This window comes from Parambassis ranga, unplaced genomic scaffold, assembly GCF_900634625.1.
Source record: "Parambassis ranga unplaced genomic scaffold, fParRan2.1 scaffold_91_arrow_ctg1, whole genome shotgun sequence".
NCBI classification, from domain to species: Eukaryota; Metazoa; Chordata; class Actinopteri; family Ambassidae; genus Parambassis; species Parambassis ranga.
Window position 1 is genome coordinate 89,069 of NW_021144820.1, and position 7,171 is coordinate 96,239.

Below are 7,171 nucleotides of genomic sequence, written 5' to 3' on the forward strand. Positions count from 1 at the left end.
GAGATCTTCATCTGTGCTTGTGTTTACCCATGAACACTCCGTATAACCAGATGATTTACATGTTTTAAGACAGAGTTAAAAAAGGGAGGACTTACTTTGAACAGGATTGTGTTGTTATTGTAGCTTCTCCTTGATTTCCTTGCAGCTTGTGCCCTCTGATGAACATGAATCCCTCTCCTCCATCTCTGCTGATGCTGTCATAGGACACAGAAACACACAATAATTTATACCAAAAAATGTAAAACACAGCTTGATACATTTAAATGAATTTGAATCTCACCTCAGTCCTCGGTGTCACGTGGGGCCTGCAAGTGGTTTTTAACTGTAATGCCTGAAATGTAAGAGAGAAGACTCCTAAATATGAGCAACACCACGAGTCAATCTGAATAAAACCTTAGTATCTGAAGCTACTGAGGTTTAGTTAAGCTAGCTTCAGACAGTCACACAGTCGCATCTTGTTTTACTCACTCTCCACTTTTGGGCCCTTCTCTGGATTTATCAGGAAGAACCTGTGTGGAAACAAGAATTCTTGTTCAACAATTGCAAATTGATCAGTTGTAAAGGAGAAGAAAGTGTCTGTTTCCCTCTGAAGGAACTCCAGTGTGGAGGCCAGGGCCACAGGATGGTGGACCCTGAAGGTGTAGTAACTGCCCTGCAGTTTAAAAACAGAAGAAACTTACAACTCTAAGACAAAGGTCCCTTCAGTTTCCTGACATACATATATCCAGGGGAATGAACCCGTTTCTCTGCTGTAACACCTGAGAACCGTGTCCGTGACTCTGTACATGTCGCTTGCTGTCTGTTTCCTTGTTATGTGGAAGTAAATGAGGATTTCACTTTGAACATGCGTGTGCACCCTCTCATGGAACAAGTCACCTTATGTTGTTTCAAGTGCGCTGACGGACTCACTCAACTGTATCGCGCATTTATAAGAACTTCCAGCCGACTCGATAGCAGCTGGGGCACGAACAGCATTTCAGCTAACTAAGCTAAAAACAAAAGGCCTCACATAAGACAGACAGTTCTTCTAACTTTCGCTTCCTAACCGCGAGCAAGTCTTATTTTAGGAACAGAGAGGAACTTCCTTCGTGACTATTACTCTCAAACAGCGTAAATTCAAGTATACTTACAGACAGCGGCACTAACGTTGGCTCCAGTACCAAACGTTGTCAGGAGTCAAAGGCTAAGTCCTTAAAACCAGAGCTCAGACTCTGGCGCGCAGCTGTGGCGCTAAGGTTCAAATTCAAAAAGTTCTGTGACGTCTCCACCTGCCTCTGTTCCTCCACAGGCTCCGAACCCACCTGCCTCTGTTCCTCCACCTGCCTCTGTTCCTCCACCTGCCTCTGTTCCTCCACAGGCTCCGAACCCACCTGCCTCTGTTCCTCCACAGGCTCCGAACCCACCTGCCTCTGTTCCTCCACCTGCCTCTGTTCCTCCACAGGCTCCGAACCCACCTGCCTCTGTTCCTCCACCTGCCTCTGTTCCTCCACCTGCCTCTGTTCCTCCACAGGCTCCGAACCCACCTGCCTCTGTTCCTCCACAGGCTCCGAACCCACCTGCCTCTGTTCCTCCACCTGCCTCTGTTCCTCCACAGGCTCCGAACCCACCTGCCTCTGTTCCTCCACAGGCTCCGAACCCACCTGCCTCTGTTCCTCCACAGGCTCCGAACCCACCTGCCTCTGTTCCTCCACCTGCCTCTGTTCCTCCACAGGCTCCGAACCCACCTGCCTCTGTTCCTCCACCTGCCTCTGTTCCTCCACAGGCTCCGAACCCACCTGCCTCTGTTCCTCCACCTGCCTCTGTTCCTCCACCTGCCTCTGTTCCTCCACCTGCCTCTGTTCCTCCCTCTGTTCCTCCACCTGTCTCTGTTCCTCCACAGGCTCCGAACCCACCTGCCTCTGTTCCTCCACCTGCCTCTGTTCCTCCACAGGCTCCGAACCCACCTGCCTCTGTTCCTCCACCTGCCTCTGTTCCTCTGTTCCTCCACCTGCCTCTGTTCCTCCACCTGCCTCTGTTCCTCCCTCTGTTCCTCCACCTGCCTCTGTTCCTCCACAGGCTCCGAACCCACCTGCCTCTGTTCCTCCACAGGCTCCGAACCCACCTGCCTCTGTTCCTCCACCTGCCTCTGTTCCTCCACCTGCCTCTGTTCCTCCACCTGCCTCCACCTGCCTCTGTTCCTCCACCTGCCTCTGTTCCTCCACCTGCCTCTGTTCCTCCACAGGCTCCGAACCCACCCGCCTCTGTTCCTCCACCTGCCTCTGTTCCTCCACAGGCTCCGAACCGTTTTCTCCCTGCATTTGATTTCTTCTTCGTCTTCTGCGGAAACGTGGTGTAGTAACGTATAAGCGCCCCCTGTGGTGTGGAGTTTGAGTTGCAGTATTTGATCTGGGATTAGAGCTTCAGTATATTTAAATAAGCATATTAAACAATTAATAAATGACAATATATATTGGAAGTATATAATAAATAATATAGTCAAATATTGTAAGTAAAAAAATAAACATTTGTGTTTAAGATGATAACTTCACTAAGCAATCATCAATCGTTTATAGATGATTGCTTAGTGAATAACAATAACTGCAGCTATTTGTGCATCTTTGTAAGCACCTCCCATTAACACAATCATTGACACAAACTACTGCAACTATTAAAAGCAACCTGGCAAATTCAAATGATTGTTACAGTGTTTCCAGAAAAAAATCTATTACACTATACTGTAAGTATAACACTCTTGTATTTTTTTACAAACACATAACATATTTTAACATCTCATTTTGTATAAATGAAGATGTGTTTTTGAATGGTGTTGTTCCGTAACTTTAAAAGTGAGTAACAAAAAAATCTGTCATTTCCTCTAAATATCAGTGCAAACTGTGACGGCATTGTATTTCCCAGTTATTTTGATCAAAATATTGTATTTTTACAGTAAAGTTGTGCTTTTTCAATATATATTGTCCGTAAAAATCGAAGTTATATACTGTTGTTTGACTTGAGTAAATCCATGTGTTTTCAACGGTGATATACCATTTTAAATTTCACAGTCTTTTACTGTCACCATTTGACATTTTTTTACCGTAATTTATACAGCTTTTTTTACAGTGTACTTTTGATTTCATAGTGAGCATCTTGTATAAAAGCACAGATACACAGAAGGTCACATATTAAATATCTTCTCAGGGCTACAACAAACAGTACATTGCCACTCAGGGTCCTCTGCCATCCACAGTCACTGATTTCTGGAGAATGATTGGGGAACAAAGAGTTAAAGCTATTGTCATGGTAACCAGCTGCATTGAAGGAGGAAGGGTAAGTCAATAAAACAAGGTTTCACTGCCAGATTTCTTGATAATTCAAAATGTTCTGCCTGCTGTTAATCATTTGTCTTGTTGATGAAGCTTCTCAGTCATCCAGGTCACTTTCATTCAAAGGGTTGAGGCGAGGCCTCTGGACCTGCAGTCTTCTTATGTGTGGATGCTGCTTAGAGCAGCTTCATCAGTTCTGTTTGGTGGGAAACATGGTTAATAAATGGTCATATGAGGGCCAATCAGATGTTTTCTTCTTTGTAGACCAAGTGTGAACAGCACTGGCCTGCAGACAGCAATCCATGCTGCTATAGAGAGCTGTTAGTCACTGTCCCAACAGAGCAAAAGGAGCCCAGCTGGACCCTGAGGGAATTTCAAGTGAAACGTGTAAAAACCATTCAAACTTGTTACTGTGTAACTACAAACCTATCTTATAGCTGAAGAGTCACACTGACCTGTGTCAGAGCCATTTTTCCATATTTCCTCTTTTTGAATCCACCAACACTGAATTGTGGTTCAGACAATACCTGAATGGCTGTCTATGAATGTTCTTCACAGAGAAACACCTCAGAGGAATGCACAGTGAAACATTTCCACTTCACTGCCTGGCCCCACCACAGTGTCCCAGAGTGCACTGAAGTCCTGATCCAGTTCAGAGGACTGATGAGACAGCACATAGAGAGAGGGGGTTAACACACCAACTGTAGTTCATGGCAGGTGAGAGAGCACCATCTAAACCTTCCAGCTTAAGGTGCTTCCATATGAAGAGTCCAAGGACAATCTCATGGTAACACTTGCTGCTTTGTAGTAACTCTCTGTCTGTCTCTCGGGCTCTCAGTGCTGGTGTGGGGCGGACAGGAAGTATTATGGCCCTGGATGTGCTGCTTCAACAGGTGGATGAAGGACCAGCAGTGGGTATCAACGCCTTTGTGCACCAGATGAGACTGAATGGACCATGTATGGTGCAGACAGAGGTCAAACTTTTTCATAAATACTGCAAATAAAGCGTGGACTTCAGAAATCCAGTGTTACGGCTTTAACATGCTGTACCTATTACTGATAAGACTAATGCAACCTCCTAAAACACAGGTCTGATCTGGCCTTGGGTTGTGAACTGAGAATTGTAGATCATGCCTTTTCGTGTGCACATAGTCTCAAATGTTGTGCAGTTCTCAGTGCAGTCGTATTCTATTCTATCTTTTTGTTGCTGGGTCATGGCCACACTAAGGCTTGCAGTGCATTATTGCAAACCTTTCAACCCTTTCCTGTGGCAGTTCTCTGGAACACAGAGCACACACAGCAGCATTTAAAATGACCAGAAACCTTTGTTTGTTTGCTTTTCAGTCTCAGTGTGTTCCTGCCCCAGTGCATCATGGACTGTCTGAAGCCAAATGACAAGGCTGATGAGCACATACATGAGAGTGCAGACTGGGTTTAAGTCAATGCTACTACACTCCAGCAGCATCCTTAATGCAATACATGTACTTCACACTAATCCTAGCCACATATGCACTTAGTACCAAACTGCACGCTGCAAGCTGTTAAAGTCATGTATGTATTTAAACTGATTGTAAATGTCGGACACAGCAACATTTAAACTTTGCCTTGTTGGTCCTATCATGAGCTACAGTGGGGAAAAAAAGTATTTAGTCAGCCACCAATTGTGCAAGTTCTCCCACTTAAAAAGATGAGAGAGGCCTGTAATTTTCATCATATGTATACCTGAACTATGAGAGACAAAATAAGAAAAGAAAATGTAGAAAATCACATTGTAGGATTTTTAATGAATTAATTGGTAAATTCCTCAGTAAAAGAAGTATTTGGTCACCTACAAACAAGCAAGATTTCTGGCTCTCACAGACCTGTAACTTTTTCTTTAAGAGGCTCCTCTGTCCTCCACTCGTTACCTGTATTAATGGCATCTGTTTGGAGTCTTTATCAGTATAAAAGACACCTGTCCACAACCTCAAACAGTCACACTCCAAACTCCACTATGGCCAAGACCAAAGAGCTGTCAAAGGACACCAGAAACAAAATTGTAGACCTGCACCAGGCTGGGAAGACTGAATCTGCAATAGGTAAGCAGCTTGGTGTGAAGAAATCAACTGTGGGAGCAATTATTAGAAAATGGAAGACATACAAGACCACTGATAATCTCCCTCTACTTTTTTTCCCCACTGTACATATTTACAATAAATGTTTCAGAGTTTTTGTTTTCAGATTCAAATCTTAATTTTTTACAGTTTCACATCTTGTTTCTTCAGGTTCAAATCTTTTTTCCACTTTCGCCTCTCCTTTTTTCACCTTTGAGGTTTTGACCCCGATTTTGCGGGGGGGGGGGGGGGGGGGACAATGATGCTGAGGCAGAGCGCGCTCTGGGCTGAGGCCTTAGCTCGGCCATGGTGCCTTCAGGGAACATCGGACGTGCGGTCAGTTAAACTCAACATGCGCTATCTATCGTATTGACGTGACTGGCTGCAAAACACTGACACCAGGCAAAGTTGTAGACAGTTACGCATCAAAAGGGAGAATATTAATAATTTGTGGAAGCGATAAGACGCTAAACACATCATGCAGGCCTCCTGGCGGACCCTGAAAGGAACTATCGGCTGGCTGTCACTCTCTTCCTGCTCTGTGCACCAGAGAAGTAATAAGCGTCAGTGCTGTGTTACAGCAAGAATAAATACATAACATCATCAAACATGGCAATTACTGCAGGTTAGATTTGCTAAAACCAACAAGGGCAGCGATGCTACACAGCCAGTTAGCACTGAATCTTTATTATGACTCTTCAGTGCATTTCCTCTGGTGTTTACAGAGCAGTCTGTGCTCCCTACAGATATTCAGCTACCTCACATCACCAGACACCTACCTGCTCTACTTTAGTCTGAACACCAATCATACTGTATGTAAGACCTGGTCAAGGACAGTAAAGCTCTGTTTATTGACAATATATAAATGTTTATTGTTTACTGATTGACAGGTCAGAATTCAAATCCTGAGCCTTGAGCAGATCCACCAGCTGCTGGAGCTCCGTCTGAACTACGTCTGACCTCTGACCTCCTCACCATGGTCCTCCTGCAGCAGGTGCAGCCAGCTGTTGTTTCTGAGGGAGCTGCAGGCTCAGATGATGCTGTGGACAACCTGGTGACTGGTGCATCCTCATGCTGACACACACAAGCCTGTATAGTAGGGAGGCGTCCCACACCTAGAACTGGCCTGTTATCTCTTCAGGTTCTAACATGTTTGGTGCTTCTGTTCTTTTTTTGTTGATCATACATGAGAATAAATATCTGTTCACTGAAAAACTGTAACTGTGTTTGTTGTCTATTACAGAAAACATTCAGTCTTTGTTATTTTAAAAAGCTGCACAAATAATGAAAACCAGATATGTTGGCAACAGTTTACTGTATTTGGATTTAAATAAAATACATTACATATATATGAACAAAATCAGTGATCATTATTATCACGTGCTGTCCTCAGGCAGGTGAAGACTGGTCTGGTGCAGCTTCTGGCCATAAGATCACAGAGCTGTGGAGAGAATATCACAATTACACAATGTACAGTAATTACAGCATAAAGAGAGCGTTCAGGCATAAAAAAAATAAATTAAAAAATAAAAAATAAATTCAGGCATGGTCTACGGACTATCCGGACCAGAACTCAATGAGCTGTAAGAGAAAAACAAGGTGAGAGGTGAACTGGTTATAGGAGGGACCACTGTAATGCAAACATGTGATTTGCTGATTCTGGTGTTTTTAGGTTTTGATTTAAATTCCACAAAATAATTTATTTGCATTCAATTATTTTTGATTGTAACCATATATAATTCATACTTCTGTCTGTGTTCTAAGAGTCTTAAAAAT

The 7,171-nt window shown here is 43.8% G+C and overlaps 1 long non-coding RNA gene across 1 annotated transcript; it reads right to left on the minus strand.

Annotated features, from left to right (window-relative positions):
* Positions 1 to 291: 291 nt before the first annotated feature.
* On the minus strand, positions 292 to 1,310 carry LOC114431524 (uncharacterized). Its single transcript, XR_003670175.1, has 3 exons — positions 1,131 to 1,310; positions 469 to 509; positions 292 to 331 (listed from the first exon to the last, which is right to left on the minus strand). It is a non-coding gene; the product is annotated as an uncharacterized LOC114431524 (long non-coding RNA).
* Positions 1,311 to 7,171: the final 5,861 nt, after the last annotated feature.